The sequence below is a fragment of the Mauremys reevesii genome, linkage group 26, assembly GCF_016161935.1.
Source record: "Mauremys reevesii isolate NIE-2019 linkage group 26, ASM1616193v1, whole genome shotgun sequence".
NCBI lineage: Eukaryota > Metazoa > Chordata > Testudines > Geoemydidae > Mauremys > Mauremys reevesii.
The window spans coordinates 10,907,809-10,925,036 of NC_052648.1; the positions used below are offsets into that span (position 1 = coordinate 10,907,809).

Here is a 17,228-nt window from a genome sequence, read left to right on the forward strand (position 1 = left end):
TTAGGCCATCCTTCCTCATTATGGAGGGAAGAAAGCTGGTCTATGCTTAAACTACAGGGGGTCCGGAAGCCTTGGTTCCAACTCTGGTTTTGCCACAAATGCCAAACAGCCCCTTCATTTCACTAGCTTCAGTTTCTGCATCTACCGGAGTAGGTATCCCAGTGGTAGTGAGACACGTGAACATGCGGAGATCCTCAAACAGAAGCACTGGGGTGCAGCACACTATGTACCTTTTTTAAAAAACAACGCTTTACATGGTTTGCAATTAGCTCTTCCAACATTTGCCCATACAGAGCTGTAGCCATGTTAGTCTGAGGATATGAGAAGTGAGGGAATATCTGTTATTGGACCAGTTTTGAGCTTACTCAGATCTCTTCTTCAAGTCTGGGAAATATACTCAGACTATTCCAGATAAATACACGGTGAAACAGATTGTTCATCATAAGTACCGTATACACTCGTTCATAAGCCGAATATTTTTGGTAAAAAAGTGATGCATCAAAGAGCATGGGTTGGTTTGTAAATGGGTCTACCCCAAAATTTGATGATTTTAAACTTGATGGACTCATTGAATATCCAATACATTGTCGTTTTGTTTACCTGGAGCGTCTGCAGGCATGGAGCCCCTCAGCTCCCTGTGGCCGCGGTTTGCCGTTCCCAGACAATGGGTGCTGCAGGAAGCGGAGCGGATAAGACACTGGGAGCTGAGGGGATCCGTGCCTGCAGTCACTCCAAGTAAACAAAATGTCCCAACCCGCCAGTGGCTTACCCTGATGGGCCAGGAGCCAAAGTTTGCCAATCCCTGAAATATAGGGTTGGCTTATGAAAGGGTCATACAGTTTTTGCTATTTTTACCTAACCATCTTGGGGGGTTGGCTTATAAATGAATGGGCTAATAAACGCGTATATACACGGTAGTTAACACATTTTAAGGGACCATATTTCAATGGACCCACAGACCAGGACACAACAATTCAAAGCAGTACCAGACCCTGCTAAAACCCTGCTAAAACCTCCATTGCTCAAAAGGCCCCACCAACATGCTTTTCAAGATCCACAGGTCCTACACATTCCTATCACAACATGTGATGTACCTCATCCAGTGCACCAAATGCTCAATAACAATTGTGTGGGTGAAATGAGACAATCACCAACCATACTCTCCAACGCGCTCACACCAAATAAGTGATAAGACAAAAACATCATGTCACCCTTTTCATGACATGATCACTCCACATAGGACTTCTTAGTCCGCATCCTCAAAGGAAATCTGCACACCTTCAAAAGGCAAGCATGAGAGCTTAAATTCATAATTTTGCTAGACACTAAAAATCATGGACTGAATAGAGACTGCATTTATCGCTTATTACAATAATCTACAACCCACTACCCCATCCCCACGACTGGAGAGATGTTAATGGGCCTCTTTACCTTGAATGTCCCTTGAAATGTGTGTGAACTACTTATGCTAAGCAATCTGTTCCACTTTATAATAGCTGTGACATTCTGAGTACATTTCCCAGACCGGAAGAAGAGCTCTGCGTAAGCTCAAAAGCTTCTCTCTCTCACCAACAGAAGAAAAGATATTACTTCACCCACCTTGCCTCTCTAATATTTGCCCAGGCATTAGGAGGGCATTTTTCAGTCAATAGATGTTTAGCCGGAAAGTCCAGTTTTCCAGCTATTTTTTTCTCTGCCCTTTACATTTTTTGTATTGGGTTACATGCTACTTTGAGTGTGAAACTGAGTCGGCGCAGCACAAAGTCAGCCAACAGAAGCACACCAATTAGGAGAGCTGCGAGTGTGTTTACTGACTGTCCACTTATGACTAATGTTTCCACAAGCCCTGGCAGCGAATCTAGGGTAACCCCATTTGTTTCTCCATATACCATCAATTGCTTGGGGACAAATCCTGATGACCTTATATACAAGGTCATCCCTTTGAAGTCAGCAGGACTACTTGTGTGAATGAAATGCACAGGAGTCAGCCCATGGTGTACAGATCACTTACATACTGATAATAGGCAAATTTACAACCTATACCCCTCTATTTCCTAGGTCCTTACTCTTCTGATCTTGTCATCCAAGTGACTTCAACCAATACATACCAACCTTCCACTAGTAAACAGAAATAAATATGAAACATGGATTTTTTTGGCTCAGTTACTCATGTTTTTAGTTCAGTCTATTTCTTCTGCCCCTGTGAACAGGATGCAACTCCCTTGGCTTCCTCTTTCATTACACATCCGATTTAAGGGCTTGAACTTGCCAACACTCATTACAGATACAGACTAAGATTACACAAAGTGACTCATGATTTTGGGTGCCCAACAAGACACACCTTAAAGGGGCCCCAATTTTTAACAAAGTGCTGAGCTACCTGCCATCAGGAAATCAAAGTCTTTCAGGCTGGGAACCCTCTAAGGACTGAAGTATTTAATCTGGACTGCAGTGCTTAGTACCATGGGAAATCCCTTTGATTTAATGGATGCTGTGTGTGGTATTGAGCACCACACCTGGTTTTAGGAGTCTGTAGAGCATGGCCCTGATTTTCTTTTCCGCAGTTTGCCATCTTATCTACACATGTGCCCTCTCAATCGCCATTCTGTTTCTGGTTTCAGTACCTGCATTCAGTACTCTACCAATTCCAAGCAGTGGTGAAGTCCTTTACTTCATAAGGGGAATGCCGAGCAGTCAACAAGAACAGGAGTCACACATGCAGCTCTTGTCATACTTCCTTTCCTGCATCACAATTTCAGAAAGAGATCTGGGCTGGCTATGACCCTCTGTTCCACACCTTTCAAAGATGTGCTTAATTCAGCAGGCTCAGCGCAAAGAAGTTGACCTCTTTTCTGTGGTTTGGTTCATATACGTTTGCATGCCCTCAATTTTGCTTTAAATGAACCCCACAAAATATAGTCCTAGCAAAACTCAGCAGAAACTGCCAAGTATCACCAAATAAAAGTAAGATTAGAAGTCGAGTCAGCTAGGCCCCCGAGGCTCATCAATCTAAACAGGTTCTTCTATGGCCCTCATCATTAGCATCTAAGCACCCCTTCTAGGGAAGCATTATCCCCGTTTTACAGACAGGAAACTGAAGCATAGATTATGTGATTTGCCCAAGCTCACACAAGAAGGCTGTGACAGAGCCAGGAATTGAACCCAGAGTTAATTTTATTTTACTCACACACACAGACCTTGCCCAAGGTCACACAAAAGGATTCTATGACAGAGCTGGGAACTAAACCCAGTTTCCAGTCCAGCACATTATCAACTAAACCATCCTTCCCCATTTGTCATGAACTGCTGTAATCCTCAATTCAGAGAGGCCCTAGTAAATCTCAGCTGTATTGATCCCAAGATATTAGAGAGACAAGGTGGGTAAGGCCACGTCTTTTATTGGACCAACTTCTGTTGGTGAGAGAGACACTTTCGAGCTTACACGGAGCTCTTCTCTGGGAAAGGTACTCCAAGCATCACAGCTAAATACTAGGTGGAACAGATTGTTTTGCATAGGTAGTTAGCATATGTTCTAACAGACCATTCAAGGTGGAGTGGTCCATTAACACCTCTGCAGTAATATAAGACAATAAAGGGGGGGATTAGTGAGTTACAGATTGTTGTAATAAACCGTAAATCCAATGTCTCTGTTCATCTTAGAAACTAACAAATTCTCTAAGGTGCCACAAGTACTCCTGTTCTTTTTGCAGATACAGACTAACACGGCTGCTACTCTGAAATCTGTTCAGCTTGTGATTTTTACTGTCTAGCAGAGTTATGAATTTAGACTCTCAGCTCATCTTTTGAAAGCATTGTGCAGGTTTCAGTTGAAGATGGGGACTGATAGGTCAGATATGGAGTGATTGCTTTGTGAAGTGTCCATCCACAGGGTGATACAGCTTTTTTCATCTTATTTTCCTGTGCAAGTTCATTCGAGAGCGTAGTGATTGTCTGGTTTCACCCACACAGCTCTTACAGGGGCATTTAGTGCACTGGATAAGGCACACCACATGTTGTGACAGGGGGCAGGATAGCTCAGTGGTTTGAGCATTGGCCTGTTAAACTCAGAGTTGTGAGTTCAATCCTTGAGGGGGCCACTTAGGGATCTGTTGCAAAAATCAGTACTTGGTCCTGCTAGTGAAGGCAGGGGGCTGGACTCGATGACCTTTCAAGGTCCCTTCCAGTTCTAGGAGATAGGTATATCTCCTATTAATTATTATTATTATAACATGTAGGACTGATGAATCTTGAAAGGTGTGTTGGGCTGGGGGGCGTTGATCATCTTAGCAGTGAAGATATCTCTGCAGGTTTTTCATCTGTTGTTCTGGCAGGGTCTGGTGCCACTTTGCAATGGTGTGTCCTGGTCTGTGAAGAGTTTGCTTCTGATGATCAGCTTGGAGAAATCCTGACATGGGCCTGTTAGCTTAAACCCGGGGTCGGCAACCTTTCAGCAGTGGTGTGCCGAGTCTTCATGTATACACTCTAATTTAAGGCTTCAGGTGCCGGTAATACATTTGAACTTTCTTAGAAGGTCTGTCTATAAATCTAAAATATATAACCAAACTAGTTATATGTAAAGTAAACAAGGTTTTCAAAATGTTTCAGAAGCTTTATTTAAAATTAAATTAAATTAAAATGCAGATCTTATTAGTTTAGTGTGATCCTTGCCCTTGCTGAGTTTTCCCAATGTCTGGTGGCATCTATTTGGATACTATAAGCTGCAACAGGCTTCTGAGTTATAAGTTGATAACCGGCTGGCAGGAGGTCAGCGGCTGGAACCCCCGATTAGCAGCTTAGGTGAGTGGAGCTGGCGGTGGTAGGGCTGAGTAGGGCCAGAAGCCGGGACCCTGTCTGGCATGGGGCCTGCGCTGGAACTCCATCTGGAAGCAAGGTGAGTGGGGCTGCGGAGGGGACCCTGGCTGGCAAGGGGCCAGCAGCCAGAACCCCAGAGCAGCAGTGGGCTGAGCAGCTCAGCTCCCCGCCGCTCTGGGGTTTCCACCATGGGTTCCTGCCAGCTAGGGTCTCAGCCCGCTGCCAGCCTGGGGTTCCTTCCCCCAGGCCAGCAGCGGGTGCTGAGTGGGACCGGTGGCAGGAATGCAGCTGGCAGGAGCCGGCGGTGGAAACCCCCAGAGCGGTGTCAGGCTGAGCAGCTCAGCCTGTCACCGCTCTGGGGTTTCGGCTGCCAGCTCCTTGCCAGCTGGGGTCTCAGCCCGCCACCAGCCTGGGGTTCCTTCCCCCAGGCCAACAGTGGGCGCTGAGTGGGATCGGCATCGGGACCCCGGCTGGTAAGGGGCCAGCAGCGGGAACCCCAGAGTAGCAGTGGGCTGAGTGGCTCAGCCCGCCCCGCGTGCCATCAAAAAATCGGCTCGCGTGCCAAAGGTGGCACACGTGCCGTAGGTTGCCGATCCCTAGCTTAAACCTAAGGAAGCCAAACTGCTGACTACGGGCCAAACACAGCTGCTGTCTGCCTATAACTGCAGGAACAGCACAATGTTGATCAGCTACAGTGGACACCCTTAAAATCTTGATGTTTGCTATATAATGGGATTTTACTGCCTTATTTGTAGCATTCCCTACATAGAAGATGAAGGAGGCAATACTGCAAATACCACAGCAAATATATCTGCTGGGAACTGTACATAGTGCGATTCTAATGGGGCCCTATGTACAGGGTTCAATTGCTAATAATCTCCAGCGATCTATCAATGAGTAGAGTACAAGCAAATATGGTGGAGCATTTATTTTCTGATAAACTTCCCAGTAAAAGCAGCTTATGTGCAATTCAGGGATGGCCTTCTGGATCCTGGCACACTGGCAGCATGGCTTTTGGCATCACAAAATATAGGCACCCCTAATTTAAGAGAAACCCCAAATCTGAACCTTTAACTCCCTCCTTGATTAGAAAAGGAGACAACTCCTGTTACAAGGCAGCAGATACACACTGCGCTGGGCTGCCTTGTAGAACCTCTGAAATTGACATATTTTGTTGGCTTCCTTCTAGCTGCACCCCCTTTACAGCTCGTTAGTTACCTGCTGTATCAGAGCCAAGCTGTTTAATGGACTCTGCAAATACAGTGGCTTCACGGTTGTTCTCTCCCCACTCTCCTTCAGTGATGGAAGTTCCTCCCTCAGACTTTCCCCTTAAAACAAACAACTAGAGTCTGGAAAACATTCCCCACCAAGTTATAATCATCTTAGGACCATGTTAAATATTGGCCCCCATGTGACAGTGAATGCCTTTAAATTACTCTGTCCTGAGAAGCATTGTTCTGGACTTTTATTTCTGGCACTGAACAAAGACAGACTTAGAATTTTGCTCCTATGTTGTACTGTGCTAACATAACTGCCCAGATTTTAGTACCCTCCACGGTCCCAACCTGGCCCGTAACAACAAAAAGCAGGAATTGTTTCTTGCTAGTGTGTTTTATTTACCATACCTAGGCTGCTGGTGGTCTCCAAGACAAGAACGCTGCAGCATCTCACTGCATCTGCTCCATACAATAGAGAAGATTTCTGAAGTCTGTTCTCCTTGTCCAGATCATCTCTCTAATAATATGCAAGACCCTCCCAATAGCAAGGCAAAATGGGGGAGGTGGGCGTTCAGGCTGCACCAGAAGAAAAGCCTTTTCAGAGCCCTACTTCACTGGCCTGTAATTGTCAGGATGTGCTTGGGGTCCCTCCACTGCAGGTTAGACCCATAACAAAACTTTCATTCTATTAGACATCCAACTCCCTGCTCAGACCAGGCCAGTCTGTTCCAAGCCCCAGCTTCCAAATGTAATCTGGGGTGCACCTACTGAGGATTTGGGCAGAATGGCCTGCAGAAACAGACATGCTGTATCCCACAAGGAAGCTCTCTCAGAAAGGTAAGAGCCATGGAGAGGTCAGCTCAGTCCACAAGACGACAGGAAGAAATAAACACCCCCAGAACCCAACGTATATGGCACAAAGGTGTGTGCACGTCTCTTGCATGTAGGCCTTGGGATGCTGTGATTACCTTACGAATGGGACAGCTGAGCAGTTCTTCTGCTGGAACTCTACCCAGCTGCTCCTGAGTGGCTATCAGGGTCTCTGCAGAGACACAAACAAGGAGGAGTCCTTGTGGCACCTTAGAGACTAACAAATGTATTTGGGCATAAAGCTTTTGTGGGCTAGAACCCACTTCATCAGAGAGACAGAGCCTCACTCTACCTGAGTCTCCTGCATGGCAGTGCTTAAGACTAAATGTAGGACAACGCACCAGTCAGACATCTCCAGCTGAGGTCAGGACTCCCTGTAGGCCCTACAATCAAATCAACAAGGTGCAAGCACAGGAAATACCCTGATGTTTTAATGCACTTCCAGAAAAAGGACTCATTGAAGATGACAGAAGTTTGCCCACCGTGTCTCAATGGCAAATACGACTACAGATTTTTCAGTAGGCTTTGGCTTGAGAGATTACTGCAATGCAATGTGCATCTCCAGTTAAGAGCATTTGTTCTGTATCAGGCTAAATTTAGCTGGTATGAGCCTTAATTGCTCTTCCCTTTCACTTTCCTGAACTCATCGCCTGAAAGCTGTTAGAGTGCTTCACGTCCTGGGTGTATCCTCTCCTCTCCAGTGTTGGTGGGTAGGCCAGAGCTTAATACACCAGGCCTGGAAACGAGAAGCCCTCAGCAACCAAGATTCTGCTCCCCAGTTTCAATGTTCCTTATCATTGCCCCAGCACACACATGCATGCTACATAACCATGCTTTAGGCTGGGGCTCAACATGTCATTGGCTTCTCCACCACATGGTGACACAGAACATCAAGGATTGTCCTCAAGAGTCACTTCCAATTCCCTCCTCTCTGACTCCCCTACCTGGAACATGACGTCCATCACTACACTCCAGCTCTGTGCCAAAGCCTAGTACAGTGATCTGTTCAAAGCTCCAGCGATCTCTTATTGGGACCTCCCAATCCGATACACAACTCTCTGGAGTATGTGCAATAGGGAAGGCCAAGAGAGTGCACGCATACTCTGGAGAGAACATTATTCCTGGGTCCCAAAAGCATTAGCCACTCAATATGCTTGGCAGCTGGCAGAAGGGCTAGGAAGCAACGGACCTGCTTCCATAACCATGGGGTTCATGCAAAAATCCCACACCTCTGCAGTTACTTCACTGGTAGGTCTGAAGGAGAAGTCTTAGGCCAGGTCTACACAACAAGTTTTGTCGGCATAGTTATGTCAGTCAGGGATGTGGTACATCCCCTAGCTAACAGTTTTGCCAGCAAAACTCCCAGAGTAGACACAGCTATGCCAACATAAGAATGGTTCCCTCAACATAGCTAATGTCGTTCAGGGACATGGTATTACTATGCCAACAGAAAATCTCCTTCTGTCCATAGACTACCCTGGCATAGCTACACTGGCAAAGGATAGTAGCTTTGTAGTGTAGACAAGGCCTTAGCCTAGATTCTGTTTGTTCACATCAACATCTCTCTGCTGCCCCTCCACATACCAAAACACAGAGCTAAAGGGAGTATTAAGTACATGTACCGTGTCATCTTCCAACAACGCCATTAGCACCCACCCTGTTAGTGAGCACAAAAACTAGAATATCCATTTCCCCTTTGGGATAAGGGAGCTCAAAAGGGTTGGGAGAAGACTATATATCCTAATGATCGCGTACAACATAATTCTATATTACACATCCCTGTGACATGGAAGGTGCTATACAGCATTCAGTCTAACTCCTATGTTAAACTAGAGAAGTTATGCAGAGAAAGAGCCACCACTCCAAACATCCCACTCCAATTAACTTAAAGAGCAGGGCCTCTTGTTTTGCTGTTTGCACCTAAAAAGCGAAGTGCTGCTGCGTGGACTTACGTTTTGCCTTCTGTGAAGACTGAGCTCACTTCATACCACTAACTGTCACTCAACAGGTTCTAGCAGGCAGGCAGAATGCCACACTTCTGGCCTTTTGGTTTTCTCCTGAATGAATGTTCAGCTTTCAGCGTCTTAAGAACCAAAATGTCTCGGCACAAGTGGTTGTTAACGACTTTTGAGCATCAAGGTTAGGAATGGGTACAAGTCCATCCACAGCGGATGGTGACAATGGTTCCAGGTGCTCCACAGAAATCTCTGTCACATCCAGGAGCTGATCCTTCATTAGGGTACCAACCAAAAAGGGTTTTCATTCTGAGTGGGTGTGACTCTCTTCACTCCCATGCTGTCATTATCTGAAGACTCACACCTGTGACACAGCAGGGCTGTGAAGGTTTTTCAAAGGGCAGTTTTATAATATCCACAAGCATCAGAGGAACATTAACTCCATATTAAGTAACTTAGAGTATTTCCATCAAGCTGATGAAGCCCAAGTATCGTCTGCCAGCAGCTTTATCCACAGTGTGGAAATTCAGCTCTGGGCCTTCTTTATTTCCTTATGACTTGAATGGCTCCAGAAGACTTATTGTTTGATTGCTGAATGTCAAAAAATAATCCAAGTTTCCTACCATCCCTACTCTCAAAGTCTCTGAAAGTCTTCGTTCCAAAGACCTGTGTTGTTCTGTTGGCAGCCATCACTAATGCTAATATTGACCTTCCACCTGTTTTCTTCTCTGCCCCACATTCAGCAGAACATGGGACCATCTACTTCCCCTTTTAAGAGCCATAGTTACCACCATACTGGATCATCCAACCCATGCCCAACCTCCAGTAGCTGATGCTACAGAGGAAGCGGAGAATCTCTGTTGTGCACTAGCACACTGGAGAGAATTTTTTCCTAATCTGTTTTGTGCCGTCTGTCATGAGAGTCCAGGTTCCCGCCAAGATACCATCTTGTCACCGGATTTGAGGCAAATTCTTCTAATGAAAGAGATTCTCAGATCAGTTGATTTTACTACCCAGGTGAACTAGCCTCAAGACATCAAAACACATGTATTTCCTGGAAATTACAGTGCTGACATTGGATCTTCAGTGATTTAAGGTGTAGATCTTAGGTGTAATCAGGCCAATGGAAGCAAAGAAAATGGGTGTCAGCAGATACTTATGCCCAGAGATTTCTTTGCAAAAGAGGAACCATTACTTTCCTTCACAATTTGAGACTACAAAAATCTTTGGACTTTTAGGAATCTTACCAGATACGTACCAACCTGCTTACCATGATCTTCAGAGTGAAGGAAATCAATGGTGAAGTTTGCCTTAATTACAAAGCTATGCCCCAGCAATGTCCACTCTTTTCTACGAATCTCTAAGGAAATCTATACCCATCTTGTTCAGTGTGAAATTCTGAAAATGCTACAGGTAAGTCATTTCACATGCATCTTTCAGGTTAATGAAAAGAGCCATTTACCAAACTAGTTACCAGTTGAGCCTCATCTTGACATCTACCCACCTTTCTCTAAAATTACCTTCGCAATAGCAACAACAGGGAACAGCTGTCTCACTACCATTATTTGTGCCACATGCTCCATTTATAATGCATTTGTTCCCTGACACTGGACCTAACCATGTACCCAAAACCAAACGCAGCATGCATGATTCTTAACCTCTCAGAAACCAGTGAAGTCCTGCCTCCTCTGAAAAACAGATATGTGGTTTGACCATGTGTGGTGGCAGCCTTTGAAGTGTCACCCAACAGCTGATTTTGTAGTATAGACACGATGGATAATATTTTAACTAGATACATGCGCTTCATTAAAGTTTTCCCCCCACTTCTCAGACAGTGGTAAGAAACTGTGAATCTAACCTTCATGAATGGGTCTCCGATTTAGCTGGCAATCCATTCCATGACTACACACTCCAGAGAGTGGGGATGGCTAGGTAGCGTCAGTCAGTCTGGGAGCTAGAGACAAAGAACCACAGTGGCGATCTGTGTCCAGCAGCCTCAAGAGAAAGTCACCTTCATATTTTCACCACAACTAAGCCCTGTCTCTTCTCTATGCCCGTGGATTCTGTCAGGGATAGTTACTCACTCCCAACAGAAAGCATAGAAATAAAACTTTTAATTCAATAAACTATTTATAAATTTGCAGTTTCTCTGAGTGCAATAGATCCAATTTGCAGACAGGATTCCAGAGTCACAAAGAACTTGTCTCCTCCACAGCTCCCAACGTTACCAAGCTAGCCCAACCAATCCTACCTCCTGTGACAGAGAAGGAAAGACAGATTATTATTAGCAGTATTACCACAACTCCTGGGAGCCACAGCCATGGATGAGGGCCCCATTGTGCTAGGAGTGGATGGTTACCATTTTGTCAAGGCCAACCCAATGCTACCTAGTCGGCGTTTCATTATACAATAATATTTAGCAGTGCCCATTGGTTCTGAGCAGGACACTGTTTTAGATACTGATTACCCCATTACTACAGTACCTGAGGACTCACAATCTCTAATATATTTATCCTCTGACACCTCACTGTAGCAGGGCTGGACTATTACCCCATTTACAGACGAGAATTGAGCAGCGGTGTGCGGGACCAACTGTGCCCTTGGGACGATTCCATCTGGCCCCTGAACAAAATGGCATCCTCTGCACAGTGTGACCTTGCAAGCACCATATGTGCAAGGTCAGGCCGCGTGGAAGATGCCTGGCTAAAAATGTCAGAGCCTGCCACTGGAAGTGAGGCGCGGAGAAATAATGTGACTTGCCAAAGTCCACACAAGAATTCTGGGTCAGATTAGGGAATTGAACCCATGTATTCAAGTCCCGGGCTAACGTCCTAACCACTGGACCACCCTTCCTTAACAGGCACTGTACAGACAGAGGTATGTACTGTCCCTGCCACAAGACACATGAGTTTTGTTTATCAGATACTTTAGGTAAACCTAGCAGGCAGGAGCGGGAGACTAGCAAAGATGGCTTAAAGGACAGGATGCTAACTAAAACTCACAAGCCCTGGGATGGGTTCCCAGTTCTGACAGACTTCTTAAGGACTTTGGATAAGTCACTTAGTTCATCCCGTGCCTCGGTTCCCCATCTATAAAATGGGGTAAAGCTTCCCTGCCTCCCAGGATTTTGCAAGGATAAATCCTTGAGTGATGGCATGGTGCTCAGATATTACAAGGAGCAAATAAATATCTAGATAGACTGACCAGCTAGACAGATGCTGTAACACAGCCTTGTGCTCACTGATCAATCCTAGCCATGGAAACTAGCAAGATCACTGTTGGTGGACAGCACAGGTCATGGGTAGAGAGAAGGCTACAGAATGTGATTAGGCCCAGGTCCAGTAAATAGATTTCTTGGCAGCTGCTATAGGACGACATTGCCTCTGTTAGCCTGGTTGGAAAGAGAGATACTGATTGTCCATAAACGCAACCCCTCAGATTGTTTTCATTGATCTGCTGAGTCACACTCAAATATATGACATTTTTGACGATACTTTGGGGGCATGGGAATGGAGAGGTAGCACACAGACTAAGATCAAAGCAGCCTCCCTACTGTGCTACGACAACAGGCAGCTTTGGGGGGGGGGGGGGGGAGTCAAAAACCTGCCAAAATATGACCCCTGTTTCCATCTCTCCACTCATTCCTAAAAAGAATGTAGCAAGAATAAAACCCAATGCAAGCCACAAAATAAGGGAAGCAACATCACTCGAGTCACACCTCAAAAGAAACTGCTCTACAGTAAATAATTTCCCCTGTTAAGTTAGCCATGCAAAATGGCTATTATTCCCTAATCCATTTTGATGCAAGGATAAATAAAGCAGAGGCATCTATTTTACACAGAAAAATATCAGACTGATTTTTTTTTTTAAGACATTGCTACTTTTGCAAACTAATTACAGGGCTTATCAAATCCTAAGACTCTTTTACTCCATACAGCAATGGTTATTAGATTATAACTAGACAAGATGATGAGCTGGAATAGCCCCTTTAGACAAAAAGCAGAGGGATGGGGCGGGGGGAATACAGGTCTAGCTAAGTGAGTGCAACTCCACTGACTTAAGTTGCATCCAGCTACACATCAGATCTGAATCTGGACCAAGTCTTGCTTGCATCTCAAGACCTCTGCCTATTCAGGGCCTGGTACCGAAAAGTACTGAGCACGGATCAGGTCGTTTTAAAGGGATGCTTCTATCTGAAACACACTGAATATAAACTTTGACAAGTTATTTATGGACTTGTAAGTCTACACTGCCACAAAAGGCAGCCTTCCCACACCATCTCAATGAAGGCCTCTTGCCCTCGTTTAGAGTGATTCTCTTTCAGACATATGGGCAAACACTAAACCTTGCTTCAACCTGTTACACAAGGCCTGATTTTTAAATCTCTCTGTTCTGGTGATCAGTGCCGGGGTGGGGGGGGGAGCAGTCTGTGTGTGGCATTGTGGATGGGCAATGTTGCTGGCAGGCAAACTTATATACTCCTTATAGTTCGCATCCAGCAATCCATCCACTTGTTGTATGGAGGGAAGACAAATGGACTAGTTAATGCAATAATTTCCAAATATACCCGTGAAAAAGATTTACTCCTTTATAGTTTGCACGCAGCTTGGGCAGCAGCATACTTACCTCCAATTTGTTTATAATTTATTACTTTCGTGAGAACCTGAAAGGTTTAACAATTTAATTTTCATTTTAAAATAACACACAATATGGCAGGCCCCCAATTTGTTCAGACTGTGCAACCCTTCATAAGAGCAAAACCCTTTTCTTCCAAGTCCACCATCCCTACTGAACAGCTTGACTCTCCATAGATTCTATTCTACAAGCAACCAGGCAGGCATCAGAGACCACCGGTGAGCTCAACACCACACTTTTAAAACCACTGTTTTAAGATATTGGGGTTCCCTTTTTAAAGTCTTCTCTCTTGGCTGCTTAGGAAACATTTAAAAGTTCATGCTCTTTTGGGTGGGGCCTTTATTCTTCCTATATCTCAAACCGATTCATTCTGATTCACTAGCTTTTTATTTTAACCAAGATCTTTCCCCACCCGTCTCCCCCAATTAAACAATTTCCGATCCCTCTGGGGGAGTAAAAAAAAACCCCACACAACACCCCGCATCAACCCAACAGAGCCCTACTTCACAACACCACGGGCCAATATGGGGCAGTATGGGGGGGGGGAAGGGGTAAAAAGCAAAAAAAACAACCAAACAAAAACCACCCAGGCAACTTAGTGAGGCTCACAAAACAGGCACAAAACAGCAGCAGCTGGGCCTAAAAATTAAAATGAGTGAAAGACCGTCCCAGGGAGGATTAAAAAAAAAAAATCTACAAAATATCCATTACACATAATTATTATAGCAACCCCCCCCCCCGTTCCTAACATCTGTTTCTCTCTCACACACACACGTTGGTGAGTTGCTTTTTTTCAATTCTTCGAGGGTACAATCCCTCCCCCCCACCCCCACTTTCCCAGCCCCCCTCCCTTGTCACAGGGGCACACGACCCCCCCCCCAGTGGGGAGCCCCGCTCCGAAGTGCCGGCTGCCCACAATACCCCCCCCAGCCGCACAGAGCTTCACCCCCAACCCCCACAGAAAAGGGCCGCCTGAGGGGGCGGCTTGGGGCGCGGGGAGCAACAGGGCAGCCCCTTCCCCCAGGCGCCCCCGCTGCCAGCGCCCCGGGAGGCCCGTGCGCGGGGCATTTACCTCCTCGGGGCCCCTCAGAGGCGGGGGCCAGCCCCCCGGCCCCCCGCCAGCCGCTCCATTGTGGGCTGCCTCCCGCGGCTGTTGTCTCTTTAAGCCTCTTCTCTCCCTTCCCCCCCACACACACTCCACGGGCAGCGGGCACACCGCGACGCCTCTACTCCAGCGGCGTACGGCTCAGCGGCGGCCTATGGAGCGCGCGCCACGCCGGCGGCGCAAAAGCCCTCCCTGAATAGGAAGCCCCGGATTTGCAGGGGCTCGGCGCAAGCGCGCTGGAAGGGAGGGTGGCGGCGAAGCGCCGCTGGCGTAACGCGCGTTTGAGAATATAGTAGGTTGCTGAGAAGGGCGGGGGAGAGGGGAGTAGGAGGGGCTTTGCGACAATGGCGGCGCGCTTTGCGGCTTGCCCTGGTCCCCGCCCCTTAAGTCCGCCCCCTTTTAACTCTTCTCTCCCGCGCGGCGCGCGCGCGCTAGGAGGGTGCTGTGTGTGTGCGCTGAATGTGGTCCCGTCAGCACCCGGTGGGCACGGGCTCCCCCACAGGGCAGCCCCTCTTCTGCCCTCCCCCAGGGCACAGTCATCCCAGCACCTACATACAGGGCAGCCCCCTCACATGGCTCCCCCCATTTACTCACGCCTATATCCTCCCCACAGTGCATGCACCCCCACAGTCCCCATTCAGGCCACTGTCACCTTAATACCCATCTACAGGGCAGCCCCCTCACATGATCCCACCCATGCACTTGCCCCTATAACCCTCCCCACAGTGCATGCACCCCCGCAGTCCCCATTCAGGCCACTGTCACCTTAGCACCTACCCCCATTCAGGCCACTGTCACCTTAATACCCATCTACAGGGCAGCCCCCTCACATGATCCCACCCATGCACTTGCCCCTATAACCCTCCCCACAGTGCATGCACCCCCGCAGTCCCCATTCAGGCCACTGTCACCTTAGCACCTACATACAGGGCAGCCACCGTCTCATAGCACTCCCCAAAGCCTCCCCACAGTGCACTCACTGCTGCAGAGTTGTCCCTAGGGTGACCAGACAGCAAGTGTGAAAAATCGGGATGGGGGGTAATAGGAGCCTATGTAAGAAAAAGACCCAAAAATCGGGATAGTCCCTATAAATTCGGGACATCTGGTCACCCTAGTTGTCCCCCACTCAGCACCGCCAGGGCCCTGGTGTGAGTGGTGCTGGTTCCAGTGGGGCTGCCCAGGCTGAGCCAGAGCCTTCACCCCACCAGTTTGCCTCTGCCCCCATAATCCCAGTCTGCCTATCCACCCCACCATCTATCACCATATGTACCCTGCGCTAGCCATTTCTCTCTCTTAGGAAATTGTAAAGCACATGCCAAAGTGTCTAGGTGTCTGTGTATGCCGGTAGTGAAATACAAGAACCCACAAAACCTCTGGGCTCAATCAGTCATTGTTTCCCAACCTGCTGTCCCTTTCCCCTGCTGTTATAATAACCAACCCCACAGATTAAATTATCACTAGTCATGTTAACGTAAGGTGACCATTTTTATTATTATAGTATTGCCAACCCCAAGTATTAAAAAATCATGATTTAGGCTCCCAAAAGTCATGTGATTGGCTTAAAAATCAGGAGATATTAACAAACAATAAATGGTGGGTTCTTTTTATTTGCCTTTGGGTTTTTGAGCCATTAGGATTTACATTTTCAAGCTTTCTCAGGAACCATGAGGGCTAGAAGCTTACTTTATTTAAAAAATAGAAGCTGGGATGCTCACATAACAACATGACTTTGGGATCCGGGGCTTTAAGAAAAACACCAGGTATCACAACATTGTGAGATTCTGTAGAGCAGTGTTTCCCAAACTTTGGACACCGCTTGTGTAGGAAAAGCCCCTGGCGGGCCGGGCCGATTTGTTTACCTGCTGCACCCACAGGTTCGCAGTGGCCGTGGTTCGCCACTCCAGGCCAATAGGAGCTGCTGGAAGCGGCGCGCCGCGACCCATGGCCACTGGGAGCCACGATTGGCCAGACCTGCGGATGCAGCAGGTAAACAAACCGGCCCGGCCCGCCAGGGGCTTTCCCTACACAAGCGGCATCTCAAGTTTGGGAAACACTACTGTAGAGTGCTATAAGTGTGCCAGGCATTTCTCAGGAGAAGCACAAAAGACAGATCTTTAAAAAAATTACCATCAAAGGCCTGATCCTAACTTCAGTAGGGCTCCATGCAGATGCACTGGTACACCCGTGTGGATCAGTCTGCAGGGTGGTGCATTTGGGAGAGGCAGCGTGGTCTAGACTCTAGTGGATACTAGGTACTGGAGTGGAATTGCAGTGGAGTGAAACCTGAGTTTTGCCAGTGAATTGCTGTTACTCCTTCTGGTCTCTGTGCCTGTGTTTTCCTTCCTTTCCTAATCTAGTTTTTTCAAGATTATAAACTTTTCAGGGAAAGGATTGTCTCTCACTATGTGTTTGTACAGCCCCAAGTACAATGTGGCTGCAATCTTGATTAGGGTCTCCAAGCATCAGCGCAACACATATTTATAATAGAATACACCAAAAGTATGGAATAAGGGGAGGAGATGGATTCCAGAAAGAAGAGTGAGGAGTCCTTGTGGCACTTTAGAGACTAACAAATTTATTTGGGCATAAGCTTTCATCGGAGTGTGCAGTTACTCTTCATAGTGTTTTAATGGT

General features: G+C 46.9%; 1 protein-coding gene across 4 annotated transcripts in view; it reads right to left on the minus strand.

Moving 5' to 3' along the window:
• Window positions 1-14,896, minus strand: part of CSNK1G2 (casein kinase 1 gamma 2) — an 85,471-nt gene extending 70,575 nt beyond the window's left edge. The window contains exon 1 of one of the 4 annotated variants that reach the window (XM_039516013.1): window positions 14,562-14,896. The gene's annotated coding sequence lies outside the window, so the exon portion shown is untranslated. The remainder of the gene's footprint in view (window positions 1-14,561) is intronic. The other 3 variants (XM_039516015.1, XM_039516016.1, XM_039516017.1) reach the window with 3 other exon arrangements.
• Window positions 14,897-17,228: the final 2,332 nt, after the last annotated feature.